We start from the raw sequence: 23,946 nt of genomic DNA on the forward strand, positions 1-23,946 counted from the left end.
AAGGCATTCAGGCTACTGGTAGAATTAAGCAGTTTTGTATAGCGATGGACAACAAAGCATTTACTAGAGGATCGATGGTGAGATATTTCATGCTGAGGATGCCTCGAAGGGTGGGCAGGGGTTGGATTGTGGTGGGGAGGAAGGGGGGATTCCCCAAAATGCCCCAGTGAATATTTCCCTGCCTTTGGCAAGGCTGGGGGCTTCCTTGGTTGTCCGAGTCCTCCCTTGACACCAGCCAGTTGAAGGTGTTTGCTCGTTGAAGGTGGTGTTGCAGACCCCCCTTGGTTGCCGGTGTGCATCTTGTCTGTCAGTGTTTTGGGTTGTTCTCTGCAGGGGTGTTAGTGTGACCCCGGGATGACGCTCCTGGGGCGGGATGCCTCCCAAAAAGCTTCTTCCTGGCGAGAGCGCGTGGCGTGTCGGCTCTGGTGGGCGACGGGTGGGCTGCCCGCTCCCGTCCCGCGCGTGTCGCCCGCATCTGCAGCATCGGGAGGAATTTGCATCAAAGGATTAGTCACCTGGCTGCGGGCTTGGACCCCAGTCAAGTGAGTTTAAACCCTGTAGCAGGAGCTGGTTTTGTCTGCTCCGGGGAGCCTATGGTATGGAAACCATTTTTCCTCCCTTCCCGAGTTTCTCGTTGCCTCAACATGCCTGGGTTGGGATGCACGAGGGTTTGCCGGCGAGCAGCGCCGGGCCAGTGTCTCGGGGACCTCCGCGATGCTCCTGCGTGCCGGTGCTGGGCGCAGCGATCACCCTGGGGTGCAGGCAGTGCCAGGTGGCCAGAGAGCCTCGGCTGTCTGCTGAGCTGCCTCTCCTCTCTGCCCAGGGTGCAAAGATGCCCGTCCCGCTGGGGCGTGGGGGAAGTGGGTCTGGGTGTTTGCTAGGTGGGGGTTTGTCTGTCTGTCCGTCCCTCCCTGCGGCCGCTCTCTGCATTGCTTGTTTTCACTGGGTCAGATTAAGATGGTGAACTCCTGAACTGAGGGTCAGAGCTGACAACTGGCAGTACATCTACTGATGCTCAGCTTGGCGTGGGAAGCTGCTCACTTCCTGGGTGTTTTAGGCCAAATTCTGCCTTTTTTGGAGCCCAGTTGGGACAGCGGGCTCATCGGGAGTAAGGCAAAGGTAGATCTTCAGGCGACAAAGCCGCAGGTGAAGATAACATTAACAACCAAGACATGGTAATGCTTCGTTCACAGCAGTCTCCTCCATCGTGTCTGAGGATTTAGTGTATTTAGAGAAATTAATCTTTTTTTAGCTTGGTAATAACTCTAACAATAGGCCTGAGTGCATTAGATGATTCGCATAAACTTCTTTAATACATGTTGCTTTAAGCTTACAGTAAATAGACACAATCCTGATTGTTTTTAATTCTCAGTGTAATGCAGTTTTGTAACAGCCCCAAGTGCTTTACCTTTTGGGTTTTACCGAAAAGACTTGTAAGAAGATTTTTTTGCTCCCCTTCCCCTTGACTTGGTGGCACTGGTTTGGTTTCCCTGGGCATGTTTTGGCCTCAAAACAGGGTTGTGCTTCTACCCGGCGTGGCCAGTGACGGATGGCACAGTCCTTTGCCAAGGAGCGGTGTTTTCCTGGCACGTCGTGTACTTTACAGGGTGAGGGACCTACCCAGCCAAAACTTAAATATTGACCAAAGAACCGAGTGATAACTGGGGGAGTGTGAATAGCGCCTTGTTTCTCACCAGCCTCTGTGCTGGGGCGGGCTGCCGGTACCGGTGAGCGCTGTGGCCAGCCTCACCGACAGGCGCTGGAGTTGGAATGCAGGTTTTTCTCAAGCACCAAACCCCACAACCCATCAGCGGCATGTGGCAGCTATAATGGGGTACGAGCCCTGAAGGGAGCTGGACCAGTGAGTCATGAATCTCTTCATATGGTGGTTGTGGTTAAAAATATCTTGATATAAGTCTTGCCCCAGATTGGTAAAGCATCGTATTTACACTTGGCCAACGATGGGCAATGTCTGCGCGGCCAGCTCAGTGTTTGCCTGAAATACGGTGTTTGTTTACCCAAAGACGATGTATTTACTGTGCCACTCTCAGGACGAAACGGGGATGCTCTGGGAGCGGTGCAGCAGTGCTGGGCCAGCTGGGGTTTGGCACGCCGCCCTCCCGTAGCCGGTGCCGGAGGGGTGCTCGCCCAGGAGACCCGTCTTTGGGAGGGGGAGCGGTGTGCCTCGTTAGCGGGGTGCTAACGGCGAGATTGGCATGCTGTGTCATTTCCACTTCATTTCCCAGCGTAACCCTATGAAAACTATTAGGAACAGCAGGACAAATCACCAACTTCCCCCTCCAGTTTTTAATATTTAACTCTTTAGTGAGGAATCTAAAAAAAGGAGAAATCCCACCCCTCTGGGTTTTTTTGGGCAACCCTTGAAAGGCGTGGGCTCTTGCAGTGGCTTAGGAATATTGCTTTTTACCTTTCTCCTGAGGTTTTTCTCCTAAGACAGGACAAAAGGCTGCTGGGATTCAGTAGAGAGGTGCTTGTTGGGAGAGAGGTGGTGGGAGCCGGGATTCACCTGGCACAGGCGGGAGGAACACCACGCTTCTCTTTCCTTCTGTCACGGCTGCGAGTTAACACAACTAACGAGTTGTGCTGGTTGGAGGATTATTAGTCAGCCTCTCCCACCTGAATCAAAAGAGTTTATCCAAGTTAACAGCACCACGAGCACCCGTCGACTCCTAAAACTCAACCTGTAGCTGTTGATTTGGGCTCCGCTGCCGGGCAGAGCCCCCAGGCGAGCGCGCCGGCATTACGGTATGCTCCCACAGCCGGCGAGCTTGCAATGGGATCGCTCGGCATGACAGGGGATTTCAGCCGCCGCGTTATCTGCGAATTGGCCGATGGCTGGTCGCAGTTGAGCATTTCAACGCCATGAAAGCCAATACAATTTGAGTTAGCGGTGATGACTGCCAGTTTAAATACCGCAGTGAATTTCTGTCAAAGAGGTAATACATAGAAAGGGGAATTGCAGAAAACTTGATCACCAGAACCACTTCAGTCGATTTTGGCCTCGAGCTACAGAAAATGAACTTAAATCTAGTTGACTGTTGCTACATACTTTTTGTGGTATTGCTCTGCCTGTACGGAGCTTCAATGTGCAGGAGAGAAAAATCAGGGTAGCCTTTGGCTGCCAGAGACTTTGACTTCATCCTTCCCTCTGCTCCTCTCTCAGAAGGACCCACACTTGGGAGCACTTGAAATGCTGTTTTGTTTGCAATGCAAGATCTACGGAGTGGTGGCTTCAACTTGCCATTAACGCAAAGCATTGATTGATTTTTTTTTTATTATTTTTTTTTAACTTTGGAAAGCTGCTGCAGTTCTTTCTAACTTGGGTCTGGAAGGATGCTCTGCTGCAGCAGGGGCGGTTACTGCTGCAAAGGTGGTGGTTGGTCTGGGAAAAGATGGTGTGTCTCGTGTCCTCCCATCCTGGTTGGGAACAACCAGGGCTCCTCCTTGTTCCCCACCATCTGAAACAGTTCCCCTTGGATTGTGATCTTGGTGAGGGGGTTTCTGAAGCCCCTGGTGATGGATGGATGTAGCATTCTGCCTTGCTAGTGTTGGCGTGCAAGACTGCTCCGTGGGGAACGAGGTGAAACCCAAGGGGCTGGAAGGGTTTTGGCCTGTTGGTGGCACGTGCTGGGGGTGTCACTCAGGCACTGGAGTTTGAACCCTAAACCCAGCCATTTCCCACCCCCCTGTAAGTGCCCTCCCGGCCACGCTTTGGAGATGAGGCGTGGGAAGTGGTCCTTCTCTGCTGGATCTGCCCATCGCACCCCGGCTGGCTGTGGGACAGGCGCCCCATCCCAGGATCACTGCCTGGGTGTCCCTGAGCTTCTGGGGCTCCTCTCCTCATTGTCACAGCATCTTCCGCTCCCCGGGCGGTCCGTGTGGCCACCGCATGGTGTGGTACCTCAGCAGGCGAGATGGCTGCGTGGGACCCCTCCTGGGAGGAGATGCTCTGCAATGCTTGAGGGGTTCAGTGTGACTGTCACCTCTCCCATGCCAGGCTGTTGTCTTCCAGCGAAGATTCTGAGACTCTTGGCCCAAGCACCCACAGCTGCGTGGGGTGGGTGTGGGACCAGCAAGTGTGATGGTGGTGGTCCATGAGTATCTCTGCAGTGGTGGTGGTGGTGGTCCATGGACACTTCTGCAGTGGTGGTGGTGGTCCATAAGTGCTTCTGTGGTGGTGGTGGTCCATGAGCACCTCTGCAATGTGCCTTTTGCAGCCAGTGTATTACAAACATTGCATAAGAGAGCAGGTGTTTTTGGGGCAGGTTTGGCACAATGAGGGGACAGAGGTTTGAAACACCTTTGTGTGGTCCCTGGGAGCCCACATGGGCATTGTCTGAGCCCTGGGCACAGACTCAGCCGGTGGCACGCACAGCTCCGTCCCATCTCTGCGCAGGACCATGCTCTGTCTGGGCTCCATCCAGCTCCGCTCTGCAGGGACAGGGTTCTCCGGTAGGTAACCGGAGAGAGGAGTTTCCTTCGGGAGTGGCAGGCTGCCAGGAGCAGCTGCAAAACTCCACATCACTTAAAAAAAAAAAAAATACAGAAATTCCCTCTCCCAGCAGCACACTGGGCTCAGCCTTCCCTCCCAGTTTAGGGTACTGTGCCCATCCTGCCTGTGAGCCCAAGTGTCCCTTAAACCCTGCTTTTACTGGAGTGCCATGCAAAGCTGGATTAGTTTAATTTTATATTTTAAACAATATCTGCTGTTGTGATGAAGCGACCTCCGCTGCCGTGCTTCCCGCTGCCCGGCAGTGGGACCGGGGCGTTCCAGAGCGGCACCTTTCCATGGGTGGTGCCGATGGAGAAGCTGTCGGTGCGAAACCGGAGGTCAGAGCCCAGAGCTTATGTCTTAGTCTTTGACTGGGGAGCCTAAATATTTATCCTGTTCTGTCCCTAATGAAAACAAATTGTCAACAGTTGTTCAGTAACTGACTAAATTAAAATCTGTAATTAGTCAATTAGATTAAAGAGTTGGCACAACCTGATTGTATCATGCTGGTTAGGTTATTAAGAGAAAGGGTGTGATTTTTAATTACTGAATGCTAATTTTGACAGTTTCAAATGGAAACAGACGTTCCCCCCCCTCCACCCCACCCCGAGTGCCTCTGCAAAAGTAAGGCAGGGGATGGATTTTATGTCAACAAATGGTGTGAAGATGCAAAGTTTCTCCAGCTTCAATCCGGGAGGGGTTTCTCTGGCAAAGCTGGGGGTGGGACGGGAGGAGAGGAGAGGATTTCTTCAGTCCTGGCTGAGGATGGGAGGGCAGGTCGGGGTTCATGCCATGGGCGGGGATCCCCTGCACCCCTGGGTGCTGGGGGGGGGCTGTGCTTGGGTGCTGCCCAGGGAGGTCCCCATCTTGCCGTCCCCTTTGCCCATCTCAGTGTGCACAGGTCAGCGTGCCCTCGCCTTGCACGAAGTGATGTGCAGTCACGAGGCAGATCTGAGTTTTTCATATTTTCTGTGGGTTTTTTGTATTTTTTTGTTTTTCTTTTTAACCCCCCCCTCCTCCCCGGTGCTCGAGAGGGGCCAGCTCCTGGTGGCAGGCAAAGCCCGCAGCAGGGAGGAGGAGGAGGAAGGCCTTGCGTGGCGAGCCCGCCATCCCATTGTTTGCCCCGGCGGCACCACGGCCACGTGGGCGAGCGCGGTGAGGCCGGCGAGGGGACCCACCGCCAGCGTGGTGGGCTGCAGGGGGGGCGGCCGCCCCCGGCAGATGCTTGGCTCTGGGCGAGCACAAAGCTCACAGCCCTGCCCTCCCCTGCTTTCCGGGGTCCCTTCGAAGGAACAAAGAGGGCGAGGGGCCGCGAGCCGCTGTGCCGTGCTGTGCCGTGCCGTGCCGTGCGGGGGAGGCTGGCCGGCACGGGGGGGGGCTCCCTGTCCTGCTGCGACGGGCAGTGGGGAGGTTCGTGAGGTCAGGACGCGGTGTATTGGGTACGAGTGAGGCTTTCCTGTTCTCCTGATCATTTCCTTCCTTACCTTGGAAACTTGGATTTTCTCCTACCTTTTGTTCCCTATTTTTCTCTTGTAAAGCCGTTTCTGGATCTATTGGAAACAGCTGCCAGAGCTGGTCCTGGGGAGCGGGCGGGGGGCTCCAGCTCCTTCTCCTCTTTCACCATGCACGCCCCCACGGCAGAGCCAGCACCACCTAAATGGCACCCGGCTGTGCGAAACCCTCGCTGACGGGGGGGGGGGGGGGGGGGGGGGTGTGCTTTAGAGAAGCTGGGGGAGCGCCTGCAGCAGCGTTTGGTCCTGTTTTTCCTTGAGATCCATATAAACAGAGGGGCTGGTGGAGGGAGAGATGCCCCCCTGATGCATCCCAGCCCAGCTGATGGTGGGGGTATCCCCAAGAGCATCACACAGCCGCCTTGCCAGCATCCAACTTGGGGGTCAGGTTGTGAAACTCCTGCTGAGGCTTCTGCTCAGCCCACAGGCACGTCCCCCCCTTATTTCCCAGCAGCTTCTCCCTCTGAGTTCTGACCCTGCAGATCCCCAAGGGGAGACTCCCCCCGGTGCTGGGGGGCTCGGCGGGACGGAAGCAGCGCTTTCCTCCAGGCTAGTGGGGAGCAAAACCAGCTCTTTGCAAGTAAACAAATACCTCGCCTCCGCCTTGGTTTGGGGTTGGTCTTGTTTTTTTTCTTCTCTCAAAACTCCTGCTCGTGGCCACAAGTGCCAGGAGCTGAGTTCAAAGCTACAGCTGTGCAGTCAAGGGGGATTTCCAAAATAATGTGGTGGCTGCTTGTGGGTGCTGCTTCCCACGCGTGGTGGGACCCAGCTGCCCCCGCCCCCCCCGCATCCCGCGGTGGTGACGGCCATCGCCCATGCCTGGCTGGGGCTAGAAGGGCACCCAGTGGGGCTTTGGGTGAGGTTTGGGCATGCATGGGGTGCAGCTCCCCCTGCGGTAAGGCCAGCTTTTCTTTTGTCTCAGGTTTGTGCCTTTAAATCATACATCTTTCTTGGAGAAGAGGAGAAATGCCCACTCTCCTGCCCGAGTTTAATGCTGTATGCACGGAGGCCGCTAACATCAGAATTAAGCAAAATATATAGGTCTGTGTGTATATATATGCAATTATATCTACACAGTATGCCGAATTAAGATGTACACATGGATATAGATAGAGGTGCATGGGTCTATATATTTGGCACGTGGTTGGGGCAGCAGAGCAGAGCAGTGCTTCACACCCGGCCACCAAGCGCTCTCCCACCTCCTGTACTCTTCCTCCTCCATGGCCATTGCCACCACGACCAGAAGCTTTTAGCAAGGTGATTTCCACCTCCACGTGGAAGGCTGCGGGGTCTGTCTGTCCGTCCGTGTGCGAGGCAGCGCTGCTGCAGCCTGCTGCCTCAAGATAAAGTCCAAAGGAAGACCTCTGGCTGTGTCTTAAGCTAACATTTTCTTTTTAATTATTTTTTTTCTTAATGTTTCTGCATCAACCCTTGAACATTTGATCTGGTGCCTCTCCTCCCAGGGTGCAGTGGCTTTCTGTAGTGAAAATGAGCTCTTGCTGCCCCTTCTGCTCGCCTCAAACAGGGTCTGGGGTGGGGGTTTTCCCTCCTATTTTCTCTGGATTTGGGCTAGTTTCTTACAACCTCACAAGGCTGAGCTCACAACTATAATTGGGATTTTTTTGGCTACAAACTGAAGCAGGGGATGCACAGCAGCAGCTCTGGCTCGCCGGTGAGCTCGACCTGCCCAGCACGGCTGGGGTGCTGGCATCCCATGGCATTCCCAGCGGGCATGCCAGCCCAGAGCCAGTCCCTCCTTCCTGCCGTGGGTTTTATCCTGCCCCAACTCCCACCCGTGCTGCTGCCATTGCACCCGGGGCACCTGGTCCAGCACTGATGGGTGCCCACCAAGGCGAGCGGCTGGCTGGCATCCCCTGTCTTCCTAAAACAGGCTTGCTGCAAGGGTGTCTCAAGCCTTGGCTTTGCTTATTTATTCATTTCTGGAAACGGTAAGGGGGGAAAAGCCCCTGCATCACCCTCATGGGCAGCCAGCAGTCGCAGCTCTGCCCCCCCAGGCAGGCAGGGAGCTGCTGCCTGCCCTGAGCTGTGCCTTGCAGCTCAGCTTCTGGGCTGGGGAGGAGCTGGGAGCTTGGTTTGTTGTTTTGGGTGGGTTTTTTTTTGGTTGGGTGGTTTTTTTTTTTTAAGTGAAAGAAAGGCGGTGTACACCAAGGAAGGGGGCAGGGTGCTTCCTTGCAGCGTGCCCTGGTTTGGGGTGGGCAGATAAGGCTGCACTATCGTGCTTGGCTCTACTCCCCTGCCAGAGCCTGGCAGAGCACCCTTCTTGCCCTCCTGCTCTGCCCAGCCCTCACTGGGTGCTCATCCCTGTTTTGAGGGGGAGCCCCATGGGGATGAGGGCAACCTGTGGGGTGCCAGGGGCTCCTTGAGCCCCTGCATCCCCCTGCCTGGGAGCAATACTTGCAGGAAGGAGGAGGAGGGAAGAGGTGCTTCCCACCCCCTCGGCTCCTTTTTGTGGGAGAGCTGTGCAGCTGGTGGGGTGTAAATCACACCCGGCCTCCCCCCCCACACTGCAGCCCATCTGCCTGTGGGTGGGGAGGTGGAAGCGGAGGAGGGGTTGTGACTGGTAGCAGCATTGGGGTGACTCCCCATCACAGCTTCAGCCCCCCCTTGCCCCCCTCTTGCATCTCTGGTAGCTCTGGGAGGGTGCTCGCTTCTCCCCAAGAAGCAGAACCCAGGTTTGCTGTTGGTGATGGAGACCCTTTGGCTGTTGGGATCTTTCTCTGCCAGGCGTGAACCAGGAGGTAGGTCTGGTTTTGTAAGACTCTGCTGGGGTCTGGTTTGAGGCAGGGGCAGCCACGCTTTGGAACACTTGGTCTCATCAGGGGGGCTTTCAGCAGGGGTGTGCTTGGTGGGGTATGGCTGGGGATGGAGGTGGGAGCTTGTGAGGAAGCAAACGGTTCACGTTGCACACGGGCATCTTCAGCCCAGCTTGAGTGCAATTTTCCATGGAAAAACCCAAACCAGTTGGTTTTGTTTTATCCTGGGCATCACAGCACTGATAACGCCCAGGTGCTTCATGCCTTTGCCAGGCTCCTCTGGAGAGAAGGTCCAGGCTGGGGCTCCCAGGGCTCGTTTCATCATTAAAAACACATTTACTTGCTTGTCCTGGAGCCCTTCAGGGTGTCGTGGCACGTCCTGACAGCTTGTCTGTCCTTACCTGCAGTCATCAAGGAGTTTTCAACATGACTTATATAAAGCCTTTGTACTTGGATTGCTCCACCGTGCTGCACAATGGCTTCTTTGTCATCCTGCCAGCTAATTAATTTTAACTTTTACCGTTGCTCCAGCATGGTGCACTGTCCGCCTGGTCCATTTGAAGCTTCCCCCCCACCTTAAGTGTTTTCCAAGCAGTTTGACTTGTTGCTGCTGAACATGGGAGAAACCAGCTAGCCCCGCTGGTGCTCACCTTCTGGAGAAGGAGCTGCCCTCACGCTGCTGCCAGGGCCAGGAGTGGTGAAGAAAAAGCCATTAGGAGGCTCAAGTTTTCTCCAGTGGCTTGTTTCTCCTGGCTGGCAGCTGAAGGTCCCCCTGGAGAACATCCTCTGATGAAAATAACAGACTCTTGCTCCCCGGCCAGCGCTTGGCACCGCGTGCATCTCGCAGCCAGAGGCTGCCTTGGCTGCGTCTTCAGGACAAAAGCCCTCGTGCTCGGGAATGTACGTGCACTGGGACGTGACGATGATTATTTCTGGAGGGTCAGGCTCTGTTTGGTTGTGTGCTGGAAACCAGGTGTTTTTCCTTTGCATCCTGTGAGCAGACATCTGCAGCACTGGCTCCGGGTCCCACCACAGCATCCCTGGTGCAGGGGGCAGCTCGCCGCTGGTACCCGCCGGGATGCTCGCAGGGGAGCCCAGCATCTCCCCAGCGCTGCCCAGAGAAGGACCAGGAAGGATGTGACGCCAGCTGGGTGTCCCCAGCCCGCTGGGGTGGGACGAGCCGGGGTATTGTCTTTCCCGGGTAGGAGGGATGGAGATCGCTGCATGAATAAACACCAGCTGAAATTTCAGCGATGGGGTTTATGCGAGCGGCTCTGCGGCAGAGGGGAGCTCCCCTCTGCTCGGGATGGGGACAGTGGCGGGTCAGGGAATATGGAATTGCTGCCTTTGTGTTTAATCTGGTTATAAGGACGGCTATTAGAGATAATGAATTTTGCCTGTCCCCGCCGTTGTAATACAAGAACCCAACTGTCTTTCAACACTGCGAAGGTCACTCCTCTTTATTTCTGGTTGTAAATTTTGCTGGTTACAGATGTTTGGGGTTGATGGACATGGCTAATTAAGTTTCTCCTGCCAGCCAGTTGGCAAGGTGCAGGAGTGCTGGCATGGGGGTGAGGTCGGAGGGCAGGACCGAAGCTGGGTGGCAATGCCAGCAGCCCCTCGGTGCGGTGGCCTGGCCACGACCCCATCTCATCACAGCCCCAGAGCAAAGCGAGGCTGGGTTTACATGGACCCTTGCACGTCTCTATGATTTTGGAACAGCCTGCTGGGAAGAAGGCGGCTTTGGGAGCAAGTTTCCATCTTGCTGCTCTCATTTGAGGGGAATTCAGCAGGAAATGTTACACTTGCTGCCCCACCCTGGCCTGATGGTGGGAAGGGGGGTGGAAAAAGGGGGATGCCCTTGATTTTTGCCATCAAGCACCTTTTGCAGCAGTGCCAGCAGAGGCTTGTTCTTTCCCAAAGAGATTTTAAGAGGGGAGCCATGGTGTGCTGTGTGGCAAAGCCAATACCCCACACCAAATTAGCACCGTGGGGGTGGTGGGAGCCCCTTTCCCTGGGGCACGGGGCCGGTTTGCTTCCTGGTGCTGACCCTGCCAGGCAGGAGCCGGCCGCGTGTGCTGCCTGCGCGCTTGGAACGCAGCACGTGCTGCCATGCCTCCCCGGCTCCCCCCGCCCGCCTGATTTATGCTGCTCCACATTTTCTCCTCGTTTCCATGCCTCTTTCTCCCCTCCTTCCTCTTTTTTTTTTTTTTTTTCTTTCCTCCCTTGTGCTGCGTGTGCATCGCCTTGCTCCTTTTTTTTTTCTTGCTGCTCACAGGCCTCCCTGTTATCCTAGCAAGCTGCAATATTTGGGGCTCCCTGCTTGTGTGCATTCAAAATGGTGTTTTATCCTCCTGGAGGAGGGGACCGTGGTCCCCATCACCCTGCTGGGACGTGATCCCTGGGTGCTGAGGGGGCTATTTTTATTTTATTTTATCATCGCAGAGGACAAGCTGTGCGTCCCCAGCATGGATGCTCCTGGCCCTTGGTTGCAGCAAAACTGGCAGGGTGGCCGCAGGCGCCCATCGCCTCCATCCCGACGTCGCTGCCGGGCGCAGTGCCGGCCATCTGTCCCCTCCCGTGCGGCGCCGGCCTGCCGGCTGCTTGCCGCGGCGGCAGGGCTTGCCCGGCGTCTGCGAGGCCGTGAGGGCTTTTTTTTTATTATTATTATTTTTAAAAAAAAGTTCCATTTTTGCTTTGTTTGCCCCCATTTCATATGCGTAACCTGACTTTCTGTTGTTTCTGCCCCCCCCCCCCCACCCCCACCCCCCCGCTGCCGTGCCAGGCGCATCGAAAGTTTGCCGGGTCTCGCGTGCGTGCGCGGATGCCGAATAATTTTATTAGCCGCCTGGAAGGGAGCCAGCGTGGCGTGCATCGCACGGGAGGTGGCTGCTGGGGCGCCTTCTCTTTTATTTCCCTTTCCCAGGCACCCCCCCAGCTTTGCCTCTGCCGTTCTCCTGCGGGTTGCATCATTGGTGTTACCCTTTTATTTTATTTTTTATACATATTTCTTTTTTTCTTTTTTTTTTTTTTTTTTTGCTCCTTAAAGGGTTAAAAACGATGGGGAAGTTCAGCTAGCACTTGCAAGATATGGTTGCCTTAGCAACAGGCCTCCTAATCTGGTAGGTGACCTGAGAGACTGTGGAAGATGCAGGGGTTGGTTTGGCATTTCATTATTTCATGAGGCTGCGGCTCTCCAGCTGGTTCCCTTCCCAGCACTGCCGCCGCCGTGGCTGCTCCCCCCCACCGCCGCCCCCGGCATTCCTTGGCAAAGCCCCGGGGGGGGCTGGCGACATGGCCCCCTCCCCAGGTGCTGGTGGGTCCTGGGAGCTGGTGCCCGGGGAGAAGGAGAGGGCTTCCCGCAGCCCAGGTGATGATTATTCAACTTTGGGGTTGCAAAGATGGTTTCCTGCCTTGCCTTCCCTTCGTCCGAACGATTTGCTGTGGTGGCCTGGTGAAATAGCGCGTGAGGTCTCCAGGAGCTAGAGAAGTTCTTGCTCGCACTTCCAAACTCCAAATTTTGGGGTCTGTGCTGCTCTGTCGGGGTGAAGCCCAGCAGCGGGGCTCTTGTGCGAGGAGCTGGGGCTCAAAGCCACAAACTGATGGGGAGCGAATAGGGCAGCGCAGGTCCGCAGGGGTTGGAAAAGGCGATGGGGGTGAGACACGTGCGTCCAGCCAGCATGTTAGGGAAGGAGGGTGGGTTTGAGAGGAGCGTGGCTGTGTTATTCCAGCTGCCTTAGGCCGCTCTGAGCTCACAAGGCCAGGCGAGCACAACCAGCACATGTCCACGTATGGATGGATCAAGACCTGGGTGTTTTGGTGCCACAGCCGCGTCCACCTTCTCTTTTTTCCTTGGAAGCATCCTCAAGTTGGCATTTCCCAGCATGCTCCCTTTTCCCTTGCTGTTGTGACCACCCCATGCGAAGTGTCTGAGCACCCGCCAGTCCTTGCCAGCGGCGGGGCCATCTGAATTAAGAAACCGCATCAGAAATCTTCCGTGCCAAATATCTGACCTCACCAAATCTCCGGGTGCTGTGGGACAGGCGCTCAAACTCTTCTGCCTGCACAGTCTCACATGGGATTTGGGCAGGCATCTGTCACACCCAACAGCGCCCGTCGGCACAAAACTGCTGCAACCTGGTCCAGATCGTCGTTGAGCTCTTTGCTGGGATGGCCAAGCCCCTCTCTGTGCCCAAAACCAGGATGTTTTGCTCTTCACTATGCGATGCCGAGTGGTTACAGCATATGGGACTGCCCCTGGCATCCAGCCGTGGCGGCTGGGCAAGGAGACCCCTGGGGGAGGGAGGTGTCCAAGGGGCCAGGGCCAAGCTCCCTGTGAGTACCAACGGAATAAAAGGGCCGGGATAGCGCCGGGAGCATCCCATTCCCGCGGATCCCGGCGGTGCAGACCTCTTTTGTTTTTCTTTCCCCCTCCCGCTATCGCACGGCGGTGGTGGCAGCTGCCTGCGGACGCCGGGGAGAGCCGCCTTTGTTTATCCGCCTCTCCGGCAGAGCGAGCGCGGGGATGCTCTTGGATCGAGGTGCCGATCTGTCATCTCCCAGGTTTTATGCATCCCCAGACAAGAAATCAGCGGCGCAAAGCGCAGACTTTTTGTTACTTATCGCCGAGCTCTGTGCAGAGCGCGGCTGCTGAAAGCAATCTGGTGTCTGCGATGCCCAGATTTATGGTTTCCCAGCCTCGTTCTAGGTGTTGGCTTCCACTGGGAAGCAAAAAACCTGGTTTGAGCCATTGGTGTAGGATGAGAGGACCGTGGTATGCCACAGCATCCGACCTGGGCCTCCACAAGCTGATGCATGCCCCCAGAGCCCATCATCGCCCCAGGTGGGACAGCATCTCTCTTGCTCCATCTTAGCTGTGGAGACAGGACTAATGTCCCAAGGAGCTGAAACACAGCTCGTCTTTCCCTCTGGGTCTTCTCTGCTCAGGGCATGCTTCTCCAAACCCCCTGCCCACCCTGCCGGGGTGGCAGAAGCTGCCCCTCGATGAGCAGGGTATGAGCCGTCAAAGAGGAGGAAATGCAGCCGAGCCAGTAAAATCCCTAGAAAGCCCTTTTATTTTGATCGCTTCATCCCTTTTTTTCCCCCCCATCTCTGCTTTGTGAGGCTTTCCAGGGTTTGTCCCTCTCGATGGGGATTTTGGGTGGTCAGCTGGTTTCCCAGGCACAGACGGACTGCCGATCAGCTGGCACGCACCGTCCATCCTCAGAGCACTGCGCTCTGCCTGCCAGGGGCTCCTGGGTCTCAAGTGCACGATTATACATGGGGTTTTTTTAAAGAAAATCAAAATTCCCAGGGAAAATAAAAAAAAAGAAAAGCCGTCTCCCCCCCCCCCCCCCCCTCCCTCCGCCTCCGCCCTGCTGAGAAGCAGCTCTGCGATGGCGGCTGGAAAGCGAAGCCGTAAGTGTTGCGCGTGCCATCTGCTCCGCTTGGATCGCGGGAGCGGCTGGAGCCGGCGCAGCCTTGCGGGGAGGGGGGGCAGCGCTTGCTGGGGTAAAGATGGGGTCCCCCCACCCTGTACCCCCCCCCCCCCCCCCCCAGTGGGGGCTTGGTGGTCCTCTAGGTAGATTTGAAGCCCAGGCTGGTGTGCTTGACCCCCATCTGGTTCTGGTGGGAGGTGTCCCATGGGTGTGCAGCCCCCTCCTCTGCTCCTGGGAGAAAGAGCTCCCTGGGTCATCCCTGGGATGAAGATGGTCATGGGGTGGGATGAGTTATGTGGGAGGGAATGGGCAGGTTTTGGGGGTTTTTTAGGCATTTGCAGCTTCACTGGCTGCCTGAGTTGTAAGCACGTGCTGGCAACTGGGTGCTCTGCAGCATAGGGTGCATCTCCAAGGGACCCCAAGCGATCGCAGTCGTGAGAGCTGCTCAGCATGACACATCTGGTCCTCCCAAAGGAGATACCAAAGGAAAGGTCCCTCCCCAATAAGGAAAAATCATCGGCTATCTCTAAAAAGAAAGAAATGTGGGGTTTTGTGGGTTTGCTATAGGAGCATCCCTGGGTTCCCACACAGGTTCCTCCACAGCCAGGCTCCTGTGGCTCTTTGGCTGGAGCCACTGGAGCAGCTGGGTTTCCCTTGCTTTACCTGCTTCTTCCAAAACCAGTATTTTTTTGAGACTTCCCAACAGGTGAAGCCAGCATACGCAGAAGAGGCTTTCTCCCTCCAAAGGCAGCAGTGGTTGCTGCTGGTCCTCAGCAGCCGTGCTGGGGGCTCTCTGCCTCCCTGGGGGGGGGCTCATGCTGGTTGCGAGTGGTTGGGTTGTTCTTATGGGGTTGTCAGGAGATGAAACATCGCCAAAATGTGTGATACCCAACCTGGGAGATTGGTTTTGACTGCAAGCATGACAACTGTACAACCCTGAATTGCCCCTTGGCTTGGCTTCACCAGCAGTATTTTTGATGTGTATATGTATTGTATATTTTTATATATATATATAAAATTTTTTTATATTAGAGAAGGTGTGCAGAGGTAGAGGTCTCAGAGTGGGCGCCTGGCACTTCCCCGCTCTTCCCATGCAAAACACCATCGCTCCTCCTCGCCTGCCTTCGCTGCCGATAGAAAAGGCAGCACTGGCGTGGGTGGGTTGAGCGGAGAGAGAAGGAAAAACACTCTCCACACAAAACCAGAGGGCTCGTAAGGAGGGATGGGAAGCTGAGGAAGGGCTGAAACGGCTGGGGAAGGCGCCTGAGCAGGGGGCTGCAGAAGGCTTTTGGTCTTGTTGGGCTTCAGGGCAGGGTGGAAGGAACTCAGCTCAGTGTTTCCCCATGCGTGTTCCCAGCTGGTGTGCATGGTCAGACCTTTACAGGGGTTTCTGGGGTTCAGCACAGTTTGCAGTGAAACCTTGTTAGAGCCCAGCACTTTACTGGAGAACCTCTTTGGAGCCCCAGCTCAGCCCCATGGAGGTTCACAAGACACATCTTCCTCGCCAAAACCTGGCATCCAGGAAGCGCTGCCGTGCTGACGGCATGCCGGCTCTCTGGAGATGCCCGCTGCTCTTAGCCATCCCACCTCGCCGGGTGCTAATTGCCTGTGGTGGGTTGGCCCTGGCTGGTTGCCAGGTGCCCACCAAAGCTGCTTTATCACTCCCCCTCCTCAGCTGGAGAGAGGAGAGAAAATACAACGAAAGGCTTGTGGGTCGAGTTAAGGACAGGGAGATCACTCAGCAATTACCATCACAGGCAAAACAGACTCGACTTGGGGAAAAATGAATTTAATCTATTACCAGTCAAATCAGAGTAGCATAATGAGAAATAAATCCAAATCTTAAAACACCTTCCTCCATACCTCCCTTCTTCCCAGGCCCAACTTCACTCCCGATTTCTCTACCTCCTCCCTGCAGCAGTGCAGGGGATGGGGGTTGTGGTCAGTTCATCACCCATTGTCTCTGCTGCTCCTTCCTCCTCAGGGGGTGCTCCTCACACTCCTCCCCTGCTCCAGCGTGGGGTCCCTGCCATGGGAGACAGTCCTCCATGAACTTCTCCAACATGAGCCCTTCCCACAGGCTGCAGCTCTTCACGAACTGCTCTAGCGTGGGTCCCCCATGGGGTCACCAGTCCTGCCAGCAAACCTGCTCCAGCGTGGGCTCCTCTCTCCACGGGACCACAGGTCCTGCCAGGAGCCTGCTCCAGTGTGGGCTTCCCACGGGGTCACAGCCTCCTTTGGGCATCCCCCTGCTCCGGTGTGGGGTCCTCCCCGGGCTGCAGGTGGGTTCTGCCCCACCATTAACCTCCATGGGTGCAGGGCACAGCTGCCTCACCATGGGCTGCACCACGGGCTGCCGGGGAATCTGCTCCGGCTCCTGGAGCACCTCCTCTCCCTCCTTCTTCACTGACCTTGGTGTCTGCAGAGTTGTTTCTCTCGCATATTCTCACTCCTCTCTCCGTCTGAAGTTGCCCAGTTGTGCCTTTTTTTCCTCCTTCTTAAATATGTTATCACAGCAGCACTACTGTTGCTGATGGGCTCGGCCTTGGCCAGCGGTGGGTCCATCTTGGAGCTGGCTGGCGTTGGCTCTGTTGAACACAGGGGAAGCTTCTGGCAGCTTCTCACAGAATTCACCCCTGTAGCCCCCCCATTACCAAAACCTTGCCACACCAACCCAACACACTGCAAGCAGCTCGAGGCACGCCACTTCAGTGGCTACTCCTGAGCCTAGCATTCAGAAATTCGGTAATTGGGCTGGAACAATTATTTTTGGCTTTTGCAGAGGGAAAGGCTATAAATAATCACCCCGCGAGCTTGTGCGGTGACTTTGCAGCCTCTGTGGGGGGGTTGTGTCTTTTTTTTTTTTTTTGCTGCCGTCCGGCTGGCTTTTTCTTGGCGGCTGAGAGTGGGAGACTTATCTGTAGAAAATGCAATTTGAGTTGATTAAAGAAACTCCTGCCATTGGCCCGAGCTGCCAAACTTTCTGCAGAAATGGTTACGCTTTCTGAGAAACCTCCCCGGGGACCTGCCGGGCTGCAGCCTGGCCCTGGGGCGATGGTGGTAGGGACAGGGAGGAGAAGGAGGAGGAGGAGGAGGAGGGCTGCCCAGGCTTGGGGAAGGAAAACACGGTGGAAAACAAAGGATGCCGGTCTCGGCAGCATCGTACCAAGGAGGACTTGCCAGGAAGAGGTGTGGAGGAGGCAGTGATGGTGGGCACGCTTCTGTGCTTACTCTTCTCAGATGGCAGCAGCTTGTACAGCCTGCAGACTAAGGGCTTTTGGTCATTATGGAGCTGGTTTCAGCCAGGGCCTGATCTGGAGGTGAAAGCCTCTGCATCCTGGCACCCATCCCTCAAGCTCACCCATTCCAACACCCATCCAATGCCCCTGGGAGCCGAATCACAACAGCCTTAGCAGAAGCAAACAGCATCTAGCACACCTTTTTTGTAAGCCCTCTGTCGCATCTAAAATAAATTTGCATCTAAAATGACAGGCTGGTTTTAATGTCTTCTAGCTATAGAGCGCTTGAAGACCTGGGCTTCCCTCATAGGTGGGCGCGGGGCATCATCCCCTCTCTTGCTGGGTGCTGATATGGTGGCCCAGAGCAGTCCCACGACAGAGGTGGGAGAGGTGTGGGGTGACTGCTCGCAAGGAAGCAGAAACTTAGTTTTACTGTATTATTAAAAGGATTGAGACTTACTGACAGGCTGGTGGCTGAGGCTGATGCTGGAGGACAGCAAGCCAGGCTTCTCTCCAGGGGTGCTGCTCTGTGCTGGGCTGCTCATGCCCCGGGGCCCATGCAATGCCCTGGATTTGCAGGAGTGCACCCCACATCTCTCTCCTTGCCTGCCAGGAATTAAAACACATTCCCATCGTATGTACGGGCTGCCAAAGACAACAGCACCGATGTCCTGGAGCATGTTGCTTCGGCCAGTGCACCCTGTGGTACCCGGGTTTGGGAAGCATCGCTGAGGCTGGAGCTGGTGCCGGCATGAGGAGCTGTAAGAACGAGCACATCGGGCAAGGCTGCGTAGAGCAGAGCACCTCCCAAGCAGTCTTGCTGTGGCAGCTTTCCTTCATCATCCATTATTTATTTGATCCTCTGCAAAACAAATTCACTCCTCGGCACTGATTCTGATGACAGTGCTCATTTTACAAAAGAGGTAAAAGGAACTGGTTTTGTTCCCATTCTAAAAGACTTCAACAAAAAGGTGCATTTCCCTGCTGCCTTCACCCACAGCCCGTTTCAATGGCAGTGAGCTAAATCTGCAGGGTTTTAGGGTGGCGATGAAAATTTTGAAGTCTCAAATACTGAAACGTTGAGGGATGCTCTTCCCTGTTGATGCATCTCCCTGGGACCTGCAAAGGTGTTTGTGGTGGCTGGACCAGGGAGACCAAGATGCTCAGTGTGCCTTGTAGCTCACAGCTGAAGGCTTCTCAAGGGGATAGTTGCATGTACAAGGAAAAGGGACTTTATTGGGTGCGGTTCCTCCCCATGCATGCTGTTGGAGGACAGCTCTGCTTTATGGAGGCATGAATAAGTACATGCTTGGGGTTTGGGGCCAGCGGGCTGGTTTTTGCAGGGTTATTGGGGATGTCCTCAGTCACGCTGGTGGCTGAGCCAGCTCTGCTTCGCTTGCACCAAACAAACCGGAGCCGGAGCAGTGGGTTGAACGCCGGGCTGGGAAGTTTGGAGGGAGGAGATGGCGCGTCGGAGCCGCGTTTGTCAGGATGGAAATAACTGTCAGCCCCATTCAATCTGTCGCCTTGTTCCCGGGGGACAATTGCAAAACAGGATTACTGGTACTTAAAAATTCATAGAAAACGTTTCTTATCACAACGTCATAATTGTTATGACTCAGAAGAGTAGAATTGCCATTTTCCTGTGCCTTTTTTCCCCCCTCACTTTTGTTGCATACCGAGTCCCTAGCTGCAGCTGCGGAATTGTAAAAAAAAAAAAAACCTAAACCAGGGCGATGCTTTATTTTATGCTAACTGCTGCATTTGACTTGAAAATGATGTCCCACTGGGTCTCGTGGTCAGCATATTACGGCGTGATGGATGGCTGTCAGAGCGGCGGTGGCTGGCAGATTGTGATGGGTGGAGGAGAACAGATGCCCGGTGACTTCAGGGGCTTTAGCGGAGCCCAGGACTGAAGACTGGAAAACAAAAGCAGATGGGAGAGCTCTGCTTGGGCTAACTATTCTTCTCTGGACGTGTGTCAGGGAGGAAGGCTTGTTGGGCGGCTGTGTCCCTTCTGTGCTGTTCCTCTGCAGTGAGCTGGGCTTCCTGATGGAAGCCATGGTGAGCCCTGCTTGACCCGAGGCCTGAGCCTGTGTGCAGACCATCACTGCAGATCTCTAAAGGACAGCCTTTTACACCCCCGAAAGAACAGCTTGCCTTCATGGAGTTCGTGCTCCATTTGACAGTTCCTGTTAACCCTTGGCCCTACTGATAAATCTGAGGCGAGACCCGGGCAGGCTCTGGGGGTTACCCTTCCAGAGGGTGGCTGCCGGCATGTTTTGTGCTCTGCGTCTGTTCGTCTTTGGAGTTGTGTAGGGCCATGTGAATTTGAGCCACACGAGTGGAAGGAGGTGAAAAGAGGAGAGCAAGCCTTTCCCACAGGAGCCTGTTTTGATTAAAAAGCAGGCATTTGATTTGCAGGCACTGTTCTGCGGCCCCTCATCTGTTCCCTGTCCTGACTCTCCCACAAACTTTCCTGCCCTGCAAAGGGCTTAGAAAAGATCCTGCCTTGCCCTGTTTCTCTGCTCGCATCCATAGCTCCTCACCTTTCATCCCTTTGCTCTCCTCCCACCCCCCTGGCCCATCCAAACTTGGGCAGGTGGCTGCCATCTTCCCAGCTGGTGGTCATTGGGGATTGCAGGGTTAATGGTGAAATTAAATTTCACTGCTGTTTTTAAATTAATTGAATCACCAGCGTGGGTAACGGGAAACAGTGGTATCATAATGTATTTGATATGGGTCTTTAAGTCAGCGTTTGCTGCAAAATCTAGAGCGCTACATCTTGGTGGAAGCGATGGCTAACTGATATATTGCAGCTATGGCCACAGTACAAAGGCTCCTGCTATGTCTTAAAACGTTCAGGTCGTAAAGTTGAGTTGGTTTATGATATGGCCGTTTTCCCTGTGTGCTTCCCATGGTGCTCCTAGATCATACTCGGAAAAACTCTGCAGTTGGCGGGAGCCTGTGGTACTCCCGGCTTGTCCCTCTGGGGAGGCACCAAACGTGTATGAAGTTGTTTTTGGGTGGCAGAGCAGCATCAGTGCTTTGTTCCCAGGGCTTTCTGAGGTTTTGTCTGCTGGAAGAAGCGGACATGGGGGAAACCATCTCTTTTCCTCAAAGAAAACAGCAGAAAGGCTTCTACTAATTTGCAGCAACATCTGGACTTTCCATACTTGGTGGCCCTGAGGTGGCTTCAGGACCTGCCTTGGAGAGGAGAAGCTGCCCGGGCTGAGGGCCAGTGTCGCCAGACAACGTCCCCACCATGCTGGGGACAGAGCTCCTACGCAGGCCATCATATGGGCTCCTCTTCTCTTGTCCTTTACCTGTCCAGCATGGTGGGACGGCATCACAGCACGGTGCCTCGTAGTGGACGGTGGCAAGCCGATGGCTTCCCTCTTCACCAGTGCTAACGGAGGGCTGGTGTTAATTAAAAAGTAGAAATAAGTAAACTTTCAGTGTGTGTGTTGTGGAGCTGCTTGGAGGTTTCCACCCGTGCATGGTTCCTGCATCCTACCCCAGCAGCCTGGGGCTCCTTCTCCTCAGCTCCTTGCTCTGGAGATCACAATTGTGTAGGTGACCCTCGAGTGCACCTGGGCAGTGTACGGCCATGTCGGCCACGCTGCCTTTCACGGACAAAATCTCCAAGCTACTTAACTAACTAAAACCTCTTAGAAGCTACCTTGATAGGAATATTGATCTTCACATTTAATTCTGCTTTGCCCAGTTGTTACCACCCAGGCTGGTAGAGTGGAGCACGAGCACACTGCAGGACCACGGCTGGCTTTGGGAGCAGGGTTTTGGGGGGACACCAAAAAACCTCAGCACTGAAGAGCTTCTTCTAGCGCATTAGTTTAGGTTTTGAGTTAAGACTTGCTTATTATTTCTGCTAGTTATGTCTCTAATGAGGTGAGACGTGCCATATGTTGTCCATAGGGAGGGAGTGCCGCAGGTGGGGAGGGGGCTGGCCCGGTGGGTAGATGCTACATGGAGGAGCCTCAAACTGCTCCTCCAACTCGGCGAGCCGAAATGCCAGCCGATCCAGCCGTGCCACGGGCGTTGGTGCCCACATCACACCACGGAGCCATCTACCCGCCGGCAGCGCCTTCTTGCTCTTCATCCGCTCTCATCTTTTCCAGCTCCCAGCAGATTTTTCCTACCGTTCCCCCTTCCCTTCTTGTACCCCCGATAGATTTTTGATCCAAAAGAGCATGATTTTGGGGCTGAGTCCAGCCATGCAACTCCTGTGCCTCCTTGCAGGAGAAGCAGCTCTGACCCCGATCGGAGCAGCCCAGGCTGGCTGCTCGGAGCAGGAGTTTGAAACTAAATTGTATCACGGTAAAGAAATATTTATTGCTGAGTCCCGAACTTAATTTGAACAGGGCTCTGCTGTTTAAACAATTGTTGGAGCCATAAACCAGAAGCCCTTAATTATGGCTAATTATTTTCTGCGGTGAATCTATATGCAAGCTCATCAGCATGAGGTCTCCTCTGAAATGCACCAGTTGCGTGTTCAGGCATCATCCAGCCTGAATGGCCCTAATAAAATAAGAGGCAGAAGTGTTGCCGCTGGCCTGGCTGCCTGACCAGGCAGGAGCCTGCCTGCCTGCCTGCCTGCAGTTTCTTTAAAATCGGGGGGTCGGGACAGGGTGCAGGAGCCTGGAGGCTCCCCAGGCAGGCAGCTGGGGACCCGAGGGCAAGCGAGAGCAAGACGGGAGCTGTTTGGGATGTGGACTTTAAACTCTCTGGCATTTCAGGTTTGTTTAAAAACCAGATAGGTAAATATTTGTGAAGCAGTTGGGATCTGGCTGCAGGGTCAGGCAGCAGTGCTGCAGCCGTGCAGACTGATCTCCGGCCTCCCACGGACCCCATCCTTCCCACGGCAGGAGGCACGTCCATCCTCAGCCCCATCGAGGAGATGGCAGAGGCAACGCAGGATGCTTGGCATTATCGCATGGGCCTCGTTTCCCTGGGGTCTGGGGTTCAAATGAGTGCCTGGAGGTCTGTCCCTTGGGACGTACCGGTGTGATGCTTCGGTAGGATTTATTTAGGACAAGTCTCCTGGTGAGGCTGCTGCATGCATCCCAGGGATGTCCCTTCTATGCCACCCAGAGCACTTTTTGGTGTTGGTGGTGGCCTTCTCTGCCAAACCTGCAGCTCCTGCCCCATGCGGGAGGGCAGCTGCTGGTGGGGGTCCCGCTGGGGACGTGGTGGGATGGGTAGGACCTCGCAGCACTGTGGCTTGCTAATGCCACTGGCTCGGGAAGATGGCACGGCAAGGGTGGCGTGGTGGGAGGATGTCACGACAAGGGTGGCAGGGCAAGGATAGCATGGCAGGGGTGGCAGGGCGGGGAGGATGGCAAGGCACGGCGTGGGGGGAGCGGTCCAGGCTGCCTGTACACAGCAGCTGTCAGCGCTGCTGCCTGCGCCTGCCCGGCCCCAGCCTCTTCCTCATGGCACAGATGGTTTTAACACTTTCCTGGGCCTTTTTTTCTATAATTAACTCTTGTTTGCAAGTGGGAAGACACTTCTTTCCTTTTGGCAGAGCCATCAAACTCTCCTCGGCGGTGCGCTTTTTTAAAGCCATCGTGTATCTATCCCCCAACCGCAGTCTGTTGTTTTTACCAGGCTCTTTTATGGCTCTGGGCTGCCCCCCCCCTTTTTTCCCCCCCCCTTGCTCTTGCCTGGAGGTAAAATCCGCAGGGATTGCAGGCAGAGGAGGCCCCAGCTCTGGGAGGGGAGTTAACGAATCCGGCCAAGGCGATATAAAAGCCGGTGCCTGGGGAGCGGGGGGGAAATGGAAGGGGGAAGATGGAGGGGGCCCTTCCCTACACCAGGAGCCTTTGACCCCCCCCCCCCCCCAGCTTTGTGTGGCTTAGCAGGGTGCTGCCTGCACAAAGGCCCTTCGTCCCTCATGTCGCTTCCATGCCGTGGCCAGGAAGAGTTTTCCCAGGAGGGGCCATTGCCCACTGAAACGCTGGTGGGTGTGGGGGGCTGCTGTGGTGGGTGCCCTGTCCTGGCAGGACAGGGGGAGAGAGAAACCCCGCAGACCACCGGAGCTTTGCCGGCAGCTTGGGGATCTGCAGGGTGTCCCACGAAGGGTGGGCAGCGGAAGGGTGTCCTCTCCAGCTTGTCCCAAGGCTTAGAAAGAGTGCCAGAGGGCACCCTCTGCCTTTCAGGGAGCTCAGGGTCAGCCCACGGCTCCCCGTGGGGTTTGGGGGTGTTTTGCTCCCAGGGAGTTGAGTGGCAGCAGCCGTCAGAGCTGGGAGGTTGTGGGGTGCTCAGCTTTGGGGACCGAAGAGGGTTCACTGTGGGGATGGGGCCACAACTTGGTGCCCACAGGCATGCACCGTGGAGAGGAGGGTGCTGTCAGGGCTGTGCCACCGGCAGTGTGCCTGGGTTTGCATTGGGGTGTTGCGAGAGCAGCTCTGACTGTGTGGAGCAGAGAAGCTGCTCTTACCTATGGATATC

At 55.3% G+C, this 23,946-nt stretch overlaps 1 protein-coding gene across 6 annotated transcripts in view; it reads left to right on the forward strand.

The window, feature by feature from the left end:
* Nucleotides 1-23,946, forward strand: part of SSBP3 (single stranded DNA binding protein 3) — a 55,923-nt gene that overhangs the window by 1,656 nt on the left and 30,321 nt on the right. The window lies entirely within an intron of this gene.

Source organism: Strix uralensis, chromosome 8 (genome assembly GCF_047716275.1).
Source record: "Strix uralensis isolate ZFMK-TIS-50842 chromosome 8, bStrUra1, whole genome shotgun sequence".
In the NCBI taxonomy this organism is placed as follows: Eukaryota; Metazoa; Chordata; class Aves; order Strigiformes; family Strigidae; genus Strix; species Strix uralensis.